Genomic DNA, 15,692 nt, shown 5'->3' with positions numbered 1-15,692 from the left:
TTCCGAAAGGAACGAAAATTATTCAGTTTGTTCCTCATCTTATTTGATCTATCCTGAGGAAGGGCATGACCTTTCCCTCCAGTGATGTCTGAAATAATCTCTTTCAGTTCAGGCCCGAACAGGGTCTTACCTTTGAAAGGAATGTTCAAAAGTTTAGATTTAGATGACACATCAGCAGACCAGGACTTAAGCCATAACGCCCTGCGTGCTAAAATGGCAAAACCTGAAGTCTTTGCCGCTAATTTAGCCAGTTGAAATGCGGCATCTGTAATAAAAGAACTAGCCAACTTAAGGGCCTTAATTCTGTCCATAATCTCCTCTAATGGAGTCTCCATTTGAAGAGCCTCCTCTAGAGCCTAAAACCAGAAAGCAGCTGCAGTCATTACAGGAACAATGCATGCAATAGGTTGGAGAGAAAAACCTTGATGAACAAATATTTTCTTCAAGAGACCGTCTAATTTTTTATCCATAGGATCTTTGAAAGCACAACTGTCTTCGATAGGTATAGTTGTACACTTAGACAGAGTAGAAATAGCTCCCTCCACCTTAGGAACTGTCTGCCATGAGTCCCTTATGGTGTCAGATATGGGAAACATTTTCTTAAAAACAGGAGGGGAAGTGAACGGAATACCTAGTCTATCCCACTCCTTAGCAATAATATTCACAATCCTCTTAGGGACTGGAAAAACATCAGTGTAAACAGGAACCTCTAAGTAATTATCCATTTTACACAATTTCTCTGGGACCACTATAGGGTCACAATCATCTAGAGTTGCTAATACCTCCCTAAGCAATAAGTAGAGGTGTTCAAGCTTAAATTTAAAGGCCGTCATATCAGAATCTGTCTGAGGAAGCGTCTTTCCTGAATCAGAAATTTCTCCCTCAGGTAACAAATCCCTCACCCCTTCAGGGCATTGAGAGGGCATATCAGATACGGCTACTAAAGCATGAGACGGCTCAGCATTTTTCCTTAACCCAGAGCTGTCCCGCTTTCCTTGTAAACCAGGCAGTTTGGATAAAACCTCTGTGAGGGTTGTATTCATAACTGTGGCCATGTCTTGTAAAGTAAATGAATTTGACGCACTAGAGGTACTTGGCGTCACTTGTGCGGGCGTTACTGGTTGTGACACTTGGGGAGAGCTAGATGGCAAACCCTCGTTTACTTCTGACTGAGAATCATCTATTGCTCTATTTTTAAGTGCTAATATATGTTCTTTATAATTTATAGACATATCAGTACAATTGGGACCCATTCTAAGAGGGGATTCCACAATGGCTTCCAAACATATTGAACAAGGATTTTCCTTGGTGTCAGACATGTTAAACAGGCTAATAATGTAACAAGCAAGCTTGGAAAACACTGTAATCAAAGTAAATAACACTTTGAAATAAAACGGTACTGTGCCTTTAAGAGGAAAAAAGTTGCACAAGTTCTGCAAAACAGTGCAAAAAAGCAGTAAACTTAACAAAAGTTTTACAGTAGTATCTTACAGCCTTAGTAACATTGCACAGCTATGCAAATAAACAATTAACCCCTTAATGGCAAAACCGGATTGAAAAAACGTCGAAACCGGTAAAAAAGACTTTCAGCACCTTGCCACAGCTCTGCTGTGGAGCCTACCTGCCCTTCAGAACGATTTGTGAGGAAAAAAACTCCTTTACAGCCCTCAAACACAGCAGGAACCACTGGAGAAGCAGTTGGATGTCTCTAAGGAAAAGAAACTGCGCAACTGAGGCGCAAAAATAGGCCCCATCCACCTCACTCGATGTTTTGAGGCCTATTAGAAAAACACCTCAGTGTCTCTTAATTAACCATGTGGGTTAAAAATCCCTAAAACAAGCCACAATGACACCTTTAGTCCCTTCAAAAATTTTTTATAATTGCATCATTTACTGAACAAACAAAAACGTTTTTTCCTAACAGTGTCACCAGTAACTTATGAGCCCTTCAAGCAAGCTGAAATTCCTATCCAAGTGTCTGAATACAGCTTACCCTTCCCTCATGGGGATATTGCCAGCCTTTTCTAGAATTAACACAGTCAGACTAGAAAAAATATAGAACATACCTCATATGCAGCTTAGCATGCAAACCGTTCCCCCAACTGAAGTTTTCCTGTACTCTTTAGCCCTTGTGAGAACAGCAGTGGATCTTAGTTACAAAGTGCTAAGATCATAATCCTCCTTGCAGAAATCTTCATCCCTTTTCTGCCAGAGAGTAAATAGTACACACCGGTACCATTTAAAATAACAAACTTTTGCTTGAGAAATAAAAAACTAACATTTTTGTCACCACACTCGCTCTGCCCTTCCTAGTTTCTTAGAGTAGGCAGACTGGGGGGTGGAGCTAAGGGAGGAGCTATATAGACAGCTCTGCTGTGGGTGCTCTCTTTTCCACTTCCTGTTGGGAAGGAGAATATCCCACAAGTAAGGATGAATCCGTGGACTCGATACATCTTACAAGAGAAATAATATGTTAGAAAAAAAATTGCGAGAAAATAAAAAAAGTTTACTATCCTTAGACTATGTGTTTAAGCCCTTTGCAGGGCTCATTCTCCCATCCATGATTTAGTTAGCATTGGCAGATGTCACTCTCAAGCTGATGGGCTCCTCTTGGTGGAACATGTGTTTGTACAAGTAGTACTCTCTCATTAACTCTGTATGCTTGGAGTCTTTGATCAACGGAAAGCATCTGTTTATTTGGTTTAGCTTGTTTTAATTAATGCTACAGTGATTGTCAATGTGCTTTTGCCTCCTTTAAGAGGGTAAACTTTGGTAGTGCGGTGAATCCCCCAACAAATCACAGAGAAACAAACTGCTCCAGAAGTCATTAGAAGAAAAGGAGTTTGCTTTTCCTAAATCTCATCTACTTCTTTGGTGCTGACTTTTACCATAGTGCACTACTTTTCTGATAAATTTGTTGCAGGGCTTAAAGGGATACTGAATCCAATTTTCTTCTTTCGTGATTCTGAGAGCAGTAATTTTAAGCAACTTTCTAATTTACTCCTATTGTCATTTTTTCTTTAATGTCTTGGTATCTTTATTTGATACAGGACCATTTTTGGTTCAGAACCCTGGATAGCACTTGCTGATTGGTGGGTACATTTAGCCACCAATCAGCAAGCTGTAACCCAGGTGCTGAACCAAAGATGGGCTAGCTTGTAAGCTTACACTCTAGCTTTTCAAATAAAGATACCAAGAGAACAAAGAAAACTTGATAATAGGAGTAAATTAGAAAGTTTCTTAAAATTGCATGCTCTATGTGATTCATGAAAAAAAATTGGGTTCAGTATCCCTTTAAAGACAATTTTCTTCGCCAAATTGTACAATAATAAAACATTCTAATGCATTACATCATGTTATTATTGCCTATTCCTGTCACTTTAAAAATGTGTCGGCTAGATTACGAGTTTTGCGGTAAAATAAAAAAGCAGCTTTTTTACGCCCGCTGCTATTACGTAAATTTCGTAAAGACTTTTTTCTATGGGACTTCCATAGCGCTGGTATTACGAGTTTGTCCTGGGAGGCCAAAAAGTGAGCGGTACAGTCTATACCGACAAGATTCCTAACGCATTTTAAAGTCAGTAGTTATGAGTTATACACTACATTGCTGTAGCATAAAACTCATAACTAAAGTGCTACAAAGTACACTAACATCCATAAACTACCTATTAACCCCTAAACCGAGGCCCTCCCACATCACAAACACTATAACAACATTTTTAATCCCTAATCTGCCACTCCGGACATCGCCGCCACTATAATAAACATATTAACCCCTAAAACGCCACACTCCCGCCTCGCAAACACTAGTAAAATATTATTAACCCCTAATCTGCTGCCCCACAACATTGCCGCCACCTACATTATACTTATTAACCCCTAATCTTCTGCTCCGGACATTACCGCCACCTACATTATATTTATTAACCTCTAATCTGCTGCCCCCAACATCGCCGCCACCTACCTACATTTATTAACTCCTAACCTGCCGTCCCCAACGTCGCCGTCACTATTCTAAATGTATTAACCCTTTAAACCTAAGTCTAACCCTAACCCTCCCTAACTTAAATATAATTTAAATACATCTAAATATAAATTACTATCATTCCCTAAATTATTCCTATTTAAAACTAAATACTTACCTATAAAATATACCCTAAGCTAGCTACAATATAACTAATAGTTACATTGTATCATAGCTTAGGGTTTATTTTTAATTTACAGGCAAGTTTGTATTTATTTTAACTAGGTAGAATAGTTACTAAATAGTTATTAACTATTTAATAACTACCTAGCTAAAATAAATACAAATTTACCTGTAAAATAAAACCTAACATAAGTTACACTAACATCTAACACTACTATTAAATAAATTCCCTAATTAAATGCAATTAACTAAATTCAATAAAATTAGCTAAATTACCAAAAACAAACAAACACTAAATTACAGAAAATAAAAAACAAATTACAAGATCTTTAAACTAATTACACCTAATCTAATAGCCCTATCAAAATAAAAAAAAGCCCACCCAAAATAAAAAAAAAACCCTAGCCTAAACTAAACTACCAATAGACCTTAAAGGGGCCTTTTGTGGGGCATTGCCCCAAAGAAATCAGCTCTTTTACCTGAAAAAAAAAATACAAACAACCCCCCAACAGTAAAACCCACCACCTACACAACCAACCCCCCAAATAAAAGCCTAACTAAAAAAAACCTAAGCTCCCCATTGCCCTGAAAAGGGCATTTGGATGGGCATTGCCCTTAAAAGGGCATTTAGCTCTATTGCTGCCCAAAGCCCTAACCTAAAAAATAAACCCACCCAATACACCCTTAAAAAATCCTAACACTAACCCCCGAAGATTCACTTACCGGGAGAAGTCTTCATCCAAACAGCAAGATGTCCTCAACAAAGCCGGCAGAAGTGGTCCTCCAGATGGGCAGAAGTCTTCATCCAGACGGCATCTTCTATCTTCATCCTTCCGACGCGGGGCGGCTCCATCTTCAAGACATCTGGCACGGAGCATCTTCTTCAATCGACGTCTTCTTCGGAATGAATGTTTCTTTAAGTGACGTCATCCAAGATGGCGTCCCTTAGATTCTGATTGGCAAATAGAATTCTATCAGCCAATCGGAATTAAGGTAGAAAAAATCCTATTGGCTGATGCAATCAGCCAATAGGATTGAGCTGGCATTCTATTGGCTGTTCCAATCAGCCAATAGAATGCAAGCTCAAACCTATTGGATCAGCCAATCGGAATATACAGGACGCCATCTTGGATGACGTCACTTAAAGAAACATTCATTCCGAAGAAGCCGTTGATTGAAGAGGATGCTCAACGCCGGATGTCTTGAAGATGGAGCCGCTCCGCGTCGGAAGGATGAAGATGGAAGATGCCGTTTGGATAAAGACTTCTGCCCGTCGGGAGGACCACTTTTGCTCGTCTGGAGAACCACTTCTGCCGGCTTCATTGAGGACATCTTGCCGCTTGGATGAAAACTTCTCCCGGTAAGTGAATCTTTGGGGGTGTTAGGATTTTTTAAGGGTGTATTGGGTGGGTTTATTTTTTAGGTTAGGGCTTTGGGCAGCAATAGAGCTAAATGCCCTTTTAAGGGCAATGCCCAACCAAATGCCCTTTTCAGGACAATGGGGAGCTTAGTTTTTTTTAGTTAGGCTTTTATTTGGGGGTTGGTTGTGTGTGTGGTGGGTTTTACTGTTGGGGGGTTGTTTGTATTTTTTTTACAGGTAAAAGAGCTGATTTCTTTGGGTCAATGCCCCACAAAAGGCCCTTTTAAGGGCTATTGGTAATTTAGTTTAGGCTAGGGTTTTTATTTTTATTTTGGGTGGGCTTTTTTTATTTTGATAGGGCTATTAGATTAGGTGTAATTAGTTTAAATATCTTGTAATTTGTTTTTTATTTTCTGTAATTTAGTGTTTGTTTGTTTTTTGGTAATTTAGCCAATTTTATTGAATTTAGTTAATTGTATTTAATGTAGGGAATTTATTTAATAGTAGTGTAGTGTTAGGTGTGATTGTAACTTATGTTAGGTTTTATTTTACAGGTAAATTTGTATTTATTTTAGCTAGGTAGTTATTAAATAGTTAATAACTATTTAGTAACTATTCTACCTAGTTAAAATAAATACAAACTTGCCTGTAAAATAAAAATAAACCCTAAGCTAGATACAATGTAACTATTAGTTATATTGTAGCTAGCTTAAGGTTTATTTTATAGGTAAGTATTTAGTTTTAAATAGGAATAATTTAGGGAATGATAGTAATTTGTATTTAGATTTATTTAAATTATATTTAAGTTAGGGGGTGTTAGGGTTAGACTTAGGTTTAGGGGTTAATAAATTTAGAATAGTGGCGGCGATGTTGGAGACGGCAGATTAGGGGTTAATAAATGTACGTAGTGGAGACATTGGGGGAGGGAGATTAGGGGTTAATAAACATAATGTAGGTGTCGGCGATGTTGGGGCAGCAGATTAGGGGTTATTAGGAATAATGTAGGTGGCGGTGATGTCCAGAGCGCCAGATTAGGGGTTAATAAGTATAATGCAGGTGTCGGCGATGTCAGGGGCAGTAGATTAGGGGTTAATAAGTGTAAAGTTAGGGGTGTTTAGACTTGGGGTTCATGTTAGGTGTAAACATAAAATGTGTTTCCCCATAGAAATCAATGGGGCTGCTTTACTGAGATTTACGCTGCTTTTTGGCAGGTGTTAGACTTTTTCTCAGCCGGCTCTCCCCATTGATGTCTATGGGGAAATCGTGCACGAGCACGTACAACCAGCTCACCGCTGACTTAAGCAGCACTGGTATTGGAGTGCGGTATGGAGCTCAATTTTGCTCTACGCTCACTTCTTGTCTTTAAATGCCGGGTTTGTAAAAACCCGTAATACCAGCGCTGCAGGTAAGTGAGCGGTGAGAAAAAACGTTAGCACAGCACCCCTCATAACGCAAGACTGGTAATCTACCCGTATATTCTTTCATATGCCCTTAACCTAACTAGGTATGAAAATAACCCTTTAATGGCAAATAAAGCAAAATCTAACAATATGCACATAAAATCACTGATCTACACAATGGCATGATAATATGGCAACTGTTTGACAATAACTAAGAACACTGTGATAAAGAATATACTGTGAAAGATACAAAATGTGTTACACTCAAATCCATATGCTCTCTGAAATTATGAAAAAAATTATTCTATTTACTTATGTTGACATGAACATCAAGCTTACAAATACATGCTATGATTCAGAAATATTAAGGTTATGTTTTTCTCTGCGTCTTCTAGGCAAAGTTAATAACCGTATATAAAAATACAGATGTGTTTATTTTTACTCACATTGAAACAACAGATGTTCTATGTTAGAAATTATGAAGAGTGTTTAATGCAGCTACCGCTTCCTGCATACAGTATGTTGTTGTTGTATATAAAAACACAGAAAATGAGAAGAAAATAAATCTTTATAAAACTCACTTGTAGCTATTTTCTCACAGGGTGGACTCAATGCAGCAATTTCAAATGATTCTAAAGGGGGAAGAAAAAAATAAGATGTTATTTTATCAATGATATATGATCTTATTTCAGAAAATACAAACGGCAGGTTTAGTTGTAGCAATGCCATCCTACTATAGTAGCCATATAAATCAATCTCATGCTGAGAACAATTTGCCCCAAGCATACAGCATATTCATTATTTTATATATGTTTTGTAAATAAAATAAAGCCACCTTTAAAGGAACACTAGGGTCAAAATTAAACTTTTATGACTACGACAGAGCATGGAATTGTAAACAACTTTCTAATTCACATTTTTATATATACACTGACTCACCAGCTACTACGGAACATGTTCAAGAATTCCCAGTATATATGTATATGCACTGTGTGATTGGCTGACGGCTGTCACATGATGCAAGGGGCAAAATTGAACTTTGAGATTTCTCTGAAAAATCTACAAATCATTTGAAATTCAGACTAAGTGATTTTTATTATGAATTTGTTGATTACACAATTCTACTATATTTAATGTATATCTTTCAAAACTGGCTACATGTCCACATCCCAGAGCCAATCTCAGCAGATACCAATATAAGGATTAGACTATTCACACCATGCATGTGTTTGACAGACAAGCAAACAGAGAGTACACAGAAACTAGTGCATTTGAATCTTCTTCTGATGACACAAATAACGCAATTTGCTAGAAAGTTGCATAGTATTTACCTACTCCAGTACTGCCCTTTCAGGAGTAACCAACCCCAAAATTAATTAGTTTAATATTAATATTTTTAATCAAAAGTAACTCTACAACCATTCAGCACAACTGCCCACCCACCAGTGCAGAGTCTTATTTTATGTGTGTGGTAAGGTGGTTCGGTCAGTTAAAAGCTAATGCTGGTAATCAAAACAAGTGTGTGCTAAAACTTTTGATTAAAGATTGTTATACAAAACAAAGAAATCTGTTGGGTGCACAAACACAAATTTACCATTTTGAAGAGAAAAAACCCCACCTCATTTAAATAGTGCTCTTTCACATATATTATTTAAATTTTTGTAAAGTAGGGAACCCTTCATCCACCCCCTTCTTGACCACCACCAAACAGTTCTCTAACCCTCTCCCTACCACTACTCCCTGCCATTATTGTTACTGTCAGCTAGTCTGACAGTAACTAATTACACTTATTTTTATTTTATATTTATGAACTTTCCCCTGTAGTGAAATGGCCCCCTCTCCCTCCGCAATCACTTTCCCCCCTGCAGTGTAGGGTCCCCCTCAGGCCAATATTGTTTCACACTGTAGGTCCCCATCCCTGCCTCTCCCCTGCCTTATATTGCTGTGGTGTAGGGTACCCTGTCCCTCCCCCCTCCTTCGCTAGGCCAAGTCACCCACCTCCCTATTCCCTGGCGCTCCGACTACCAACAATGATTGATTGTTATAAAGAGTGACACTGACAGTGTTATTCTCTGTAATGATTGGTAATCTGCCTTCATATAGAAAAACATAATTTATGTAAGAACTTACCTGATAAATTCATGTCTTTCATATTGGCAAGAGTCCATGAGCTAGTGACGTATGGGATATACAATCCTACCAGGGGGGGCAAAGTTTTCCAAACCTCAAAATGCCTATAAATACACCCCTCACCACACCCACAATTCAGTTTAATGAATAGCCAAGTAATGGGGTGATAGAAAAAAAGGAGTAAAAAGCATCAAAAAATGAATTGGAAATATAATTGTGCTTTATACAAAAAACATAACCACCATAAAAAAGGTGGGTCTCATGGACTCTTGCCAATATGAAAGAAATGACTTTATCAGGTAGGTTCTTACATAAATTATGTTTTCTTTCATGTAATTGGCAAGAGTCCATGAACTAGTGATGTATGGGATAGTAATACCCAAGATGTGGAACTCCACGGAAGAGTTACTAGAGAGGGAGGGATAAAATAAAAACAGCCATTTTCCGCTGAAAAAATTAAATCCACAACCAAAAGAATAAGTTTTTCTCAAAATTGAAAAGAAAAAACTTAAAACATAAGCAGAGGAATCAAACTGAAACAGCTGTCTGAAGAACCTTTCTACCAAAAACTGCTTCTGAAGAGGCAAAAACATCAAAACAGTAGAATTTAGTAAATGTATGCAAAGAAGACCAAGTTGCTGCTTTGCAAATCTGATCAACTGAAGCTTTCATTCTTAAAAGCCCACAAAGTGTAGACTGATCTAGTAGAATGAGCTGTGATTCTCTGAGGTGGGGCCTGACCCGACTCCAAATAAGCCATATGAATCAAAAGCTTTAACCAAGATGCCAAGGAAATGGCAGAAGCGTTCTGACCTTTCCTAGAACCAGAAAAGACAACAAATAGACTAGAAGTCTTCCTGAAATCTTTAGTAGCTTCAACATAATATTTCAAAGCTCTTACAACATCCAGAGAATGTAAGGATCTCTCCAACTAATTCTTAGGATTAGGACACTAAGAGGGGACAACAATTTCCCTTTTAATGTTGTTAGCATTCACAACTTTAGGGAAAATTTAAATGAAGTCTGCAAAACTGCCGTATCTTGATAAATAATCAGAAAAGGTGACTCACAAGAAAGAGCAGATAATTCAGAAACTCATCTAGCAGAAGAGATAGCCAAAAGGAACAACACTTTCCAAGAAAGTAGTTTAATATCCAAAGAATCCATAGGCTCAAAAGAAGGAGCCTGTAAAGCTTTCAAAACCAAATTAAGACTCCAAGGAGGAGAGATTGAATTAATGACAGGCTTGATACAGACCAAAGCCTGAACAAAACGGTGAATATCAGTAAGCTTAGCAATCTTTCTGTGAAATAAAACAGAAAGAGCAGAGATTTGTCCCTTCAATGAACTTTCAGACAAACCTTTATCCAAACCATCCTGAAGAAACTGTAAAATTCTAGGAATTCTAAAAGAATGCCAGGAGAATTTATGAGAAGAACACCATGAAATATTAGTCTTCCAAACTCAACAATAAATCTTCCTAGAAACAGATTTAATAGCCTGTAACATAGTATCAATCACTGAGTCAGAGAAACCTCTATTACTAAGCACTAAACGTTCAATTTCCATACCTTCAAATTTAATGATTTGAGATCCTGATGGAAAAACGGTCCTTGAGACAGAAGGTCTGGTTTTAAAGGAAGTGGCCAAGGTTGACAACTGGACATCTGGACAAGGTCCGCATACCAGAACCTGTGAGGCCATGCTGGTGCTACCAGAAACACAAACGAATGTTCCATGATGATCTTGGAGATCATTCTTGGAAGAAGAACTAGAGGCGGAAAGATATAAGCAGGTTGGTAAAACCAAGGAACTGCTAACGCATCCACCGACTCCACCTGAGGATCCCTGGACTTGGACAGGTACCTGGGAAGTTTCTTGTTTATATGGGAAGCCATCAGATCTATTTCTGAAAGACTCCACATCTGAACAATCTGAAAAAACACATCTGGATGGAGCGACCACTCCCCCGGATGTAGTCTGACGGCTGAGATAATCCGCTTCCCAATTGTCTACACCTGGGATATGTACTGCAGAAATTAGATAAGAGCTGGATTCCGCCAAAGCAAGTATCCAAAATACTTCTTTCATAGCTAGGGGACTGCGAGTCCCACCCTGATGATTGACATATGACATAGTTATGATATTGTCTGTCTGAAAACAAATGAATGGTTTTCTCTTCAACAGAGGCCAAACCTGAAGATCCCTGAAAATAGCACGGAGTTCTAAAATATTGATTGATAACCTCGCCTCTTGAGATTTCCAAACCCCTTGTGCTGTCAGAGATCCCCAGACAGCTTCCCAACCTGAAAGACTTGCATCTGTTGTGATTACAGTCCAGGTTGGACGAACAAAAGAGGCCCCTTGAATTATACGGTGGTGATCTAACCACCAAGTCAGAGAAAGTTGAACATTGGGATTTAAGGATATTAATTGTGATATCTTTGTATAATCCCTGCACCATTGATTGAGCATACAAACCTGGAGAGGTCTCATATGAAAACGAGCAAAGGGGATCACATCCGATGCTGCAGTCATGAGACCTAAAACCTCCATGCACATAGCCACTGAAGGGAATGATTGAGACTGAAGGTTCTGACAAGCTGAAACCAATTGTATTTGTTTCTTGTCTGTTAGAGACAGAGTCATGGACACTGAATCTATCTGGAAACCTAAAAAGGTGACCCTTGTCTGAGGAATCAAGGAACTTTTTGGTAAATTGATCCTCCAACCATGTCTTTGAAGAAACAACACTAAACATCCATAGATGCCAAATGGGTACTCACATGTAGCAATAGCACCCTTATGTGCTGGTAGTTGCAGGCTGATAACTCGGGGTGTATCAGCTAACCCTTGTACTGGCTTCAGACTGGAAAATAGGATGCAGGTTCCAAGAACAGTAGGCCCCAGGATGCAGTTCCAACAGATAATAAAGGTGCTTGCACTTAGCTTTTGTTAAAAATGGTTTATTTAAAAATCACATTAAAAACATCAAGCAATAAGTGGAGGGGGCATAGACATATAGCCCCCTGCATGCAACGCGTTTCTCAGCTTCTAAAAAATTGCCAATTCATCAGGCATAAAGTACCTTACAACATCCTGAACTATTTAAAATAAACTAAAACCAATCACATTAGATACCATCCCTTTTAAGGCGTGGCTAAAATACCTGTGTTCCTAATGAGTTCATACATCATTAAATATGTCATATCATATTCACAATAAACAAAACATGTTAAACAGATATTGATGCGATCATAGGGTAATATTTCTGTTTATATATAATGACCCCTGTATATGGAAATAGTATAGTTATAATAGGTATATGTCTCAGATCACATATAAGCACCTATGTATTTTATAAATCAGTACCTCATAATACACATATACACATATATGGTCATAGGGTAATATTTCTGTTTATATATCATAACCCCTGTATAAGTATAGCAGGTATGTCTCAGATCTCTGTCTGAGTAAATCACATATAAACACCTGTGTATTTTATAAATTAGTACATCATAATATGCATATACACATATATCATATTATAATCACAATTGACAAATAGGCATATCAAAAAGAAACTTATATGATAATTTTTAAGTGCACAATAACCCCCATGTATATGTGTAAAAAATGTTGTTCCTGTAATAATTAAATTTGTGTCTGAATAACAAATGTGTTTACCCATGTTTTTCTGTAACGATATTCAGGACCCAGCTCCAGCATATAAATAAAGCACAAGTTGTTTGTAAATGTGATGCAATCAAATGTGTTGTATATAGATCACAATACATTTTAAAGGTCATCAAATACCTTTGCTGATTCTGTAGGTGATCCTAATTGTTTGTCTAATTTTCTTTTTAGCTCAATAGGAAGTTCTCCCTGTGTATAATAGCATTACTGCCTTGTAGTTCATATCTCAGGCATTAACATGCTACATGTGAGTGCCCATTTGGCATCTATGGATGTTTTTTGCTGGTGGCATTTTTGATCTACACATGAGGTGCCCCTCTGTTTTGTGTTTATTTCTAGTGCCTGATCTGGATTGATCTGAGTGGAGGAGAGCAGCCATCCATCCTGTGCCTTCTGTTTGGATACCAGACACGTGTGTGGACAGTGCATAGCACTACCCCTCCTTTTTGGGACTTTTTATTACTCTACTATTATTATCAATGTTGTATCTGATTGCATTATATATGATATTGTGATGCTGTTCACCCAACTGTTGTATCTTTATTGCAGCTTGTTTGTTTACGGGCTTCAGTCCACTGTTCTGTTTTTTGTTAGAGAGAGCCCCCTCTCATTTCTGGTTATATTAAGTAACAACACTAGTTGAATCGTGTGAGATTCGGCAAAATGTAAAGACTGAGCTAGTACCAAGATATCCTCCAAATAAGGAAACACCACAATACCCTGTTCTCTGATTACAGAGAGTAGGGCACCAAGAACTTTAAAAAAAAAAATTGGAGCTGTCGCTAGGCCAAATGGAAGAGCGACAAATTAGTAATGCTCGTCTAGAAAAGAGAATCTCAGAAACCGATAATGGTCTGGATGCATCGGAATATGAAGATATGCATCCTGTAAGTCTATTGTGGACATATAATGACCTTGCTGAACAAAAGGCAGAATAGTCCTTATAGTCACCATTTTGAAAGTTGGCACTCTTACAAAATGGTTCAAAATTTTCAGATCCAGAACTGGCCTGAATGAACTTTCTTTCTTTGGGACAATTAATAGATTTGAATAAAACCGCAGACCCTGTTCCTGAAACGGAACTGGTATAATTACCCCTGAAAGCTCTAGATCTGAAACACACTTCAGAAAGGCCTGAGCCTTCACTGGATTTGCTGGAACGCGTGAGAGAAAAAATCTTCACACAGGAGGTCTCTCTTTGAATCCTATTTGATACCCTTGAGAGACAATGCTCTGAATCCATTGATTTTGGACAGAATTTTTAATCTGCCCCCCACCAGCTGAGCTGGAATGAGGGTTGCAACTTCATGCAGACTTGGGGGCTGACTTTGGTTTCTCAAAAGGTTTGGATTTATTCCAACTTGAAGAGGGTTTCTAATTGAAACCAGATTCAATGGGGGAAGGATTGGCTTTCTGTTCCTTATTCTGTTGAAAAGAACAAAAACAATTACAAGCTTTATATTTACCCTTAGATCTTTTATCCTGAGGTAAAAAACCTCCCTTCCCCCCAGTAGCAGTTGAAATAATTGAATTCAACTGAGAACCAAATACATTTTTTACCTTGGAAAGAAAGAGATAGTAATTTAGACTTAGATACCATGTCAGCATTCCAATATTTCTTCTAGCTAAAATAGCTAAAGACATAGATTTAACATCAATTTTTATTTTATCTGTGATGCTATTTTTGATATAATGATTAACATGTTGAAGCAAGAGAACAATGCTAGACAAATCAGGATCTGTTTCCTGTTGCGCTAAACTTTCCAACCAAAAAGTAGATGCAGCTGCAACATCAGCCATATAAATGGCAGGCCTGAGAAGATAGCCAGAATATAAATAAGCTTTCCTTAGATAAGATTCAAGTTTCCTATCCAAAGTTTCCTTAAAGGAAGTACTATCTTCCATAGGGATAGTAGTACATTTGGCAAGAGTAGAAATAGCCCCATCAACTTTGGGGATTTTTTTACCAAAACTCCAATCTAATTGCTGGCAAAGGATACAACTTTTTAAACCTAGCAGAAGGAATAAAATAAGTACCAGGCCTATTCCATTCCTTTGAAATCATATCAGAAATAACATCAGGAACTGGAAAAACCTCTGGAGTAACCACAGGAGGAGGTTTATAAACAGAATTTAAATGTTTACTAGTTTTAATATCAAGAGGACTAGTTTCCTCAATATCCAAAGTAATCAACACCTCTTTTAACTAGGAACAAATATACTCCATCTTAAAGAGATAAGTAGATTTGTCAGTGTCAATATCTGAGGTAGGGTCTTCTGAATCATATAGATCCTCATCAGAGGATAATTCAGTATGTTGTCGGTCATTTGAAATTTCATCCACTTTATGAGAAGTTTTAAAAGACCTTTTACGTTTATTAGAAGGCGGAATAGCAGACAAAGCCTTCTGAATAACATCAGCAATAAAATATTTTATATTCACAGGGATATCATGTACATTAGATGTTGAAGGAACAACAAGCATTGTATTAGTACTGATGTATGCATTCTCTGCATGTAAAAGCTTATCATGACATCACCCCTCTGAGGAAGCGTTTTTTGTGAAACGTACGTCAGGGGTCCTCTGGGATAAGCTTTGTCTTTCCCTTTTTTAAATTGCTCACCTTTGTTGGTCTGGTAAATTGCAGCTTTATAAAAAAACTTGGTAAAACTTAAACTTAAACTAGCCCTCGGATTGTAAGGGCTTAGCCTATATTTATAATTTTGCTGCAAGATACCCTTGATGCTGATTTCAGAATAATTTAATTTAATAATCATAGCTCAACTTAGGTGCAGTGTTTTTAATTTTTAGCTCTTGCTAAATGTATGTGTGGTTAAATATATTTTCTTAATAAACTTTAGTGTATGAATGGATAAGAAAAACATTTTTTCTAATTAAAACAAATTTAGCTCTGACTCAGAAAGGGCTCAGTTGGTGGAATTTTTCTCACAGATT

General features: G+C 37.6%; 1 protein-coding gene across 3 annotated transcripts in view; it reads right to left on the bottom strand.

Moving 5' to 3' along the window:
• Positions 1-15,692, bottom strand: part of TSPAN9 (tetraspanin 9) — a 672,639-nt gene that overhangs the window by 446,395 nt on the left and 210,552 nt on the right. For all 3 annotated transcript variants that reach the window (XM_053718751.1, XM_053718752.1, XM_053718753.1), the window contains exon 3: positions 7,489-7,539. The gene's annotated coding sequence lies outside the window, so the exon portion shown is untranslated. The remainder of the gene's footprint in view (positions 1-7,488; positions 7,540-15,692) is intronic.

Source organism: Bombina bombina, chromosome 6 (genome assembly GCF_027579735.1).
Source record: "Bombina bombina isolate aBomBom1 chromosome 6, aBomBom1.pri, whole genome shotgun sequence".
Taxonomy (NCBI): domain Eukaryota; kingdom Metazoa; phylum Chordata; class Amphibia; order Anura; family Bombinatoridae; genus Bombina; species Bombina bombina.
Note: the sequence above shows the minus strand (reverse complement) of the source record. Positions and strands in the feature narration are given on the sequence as shown.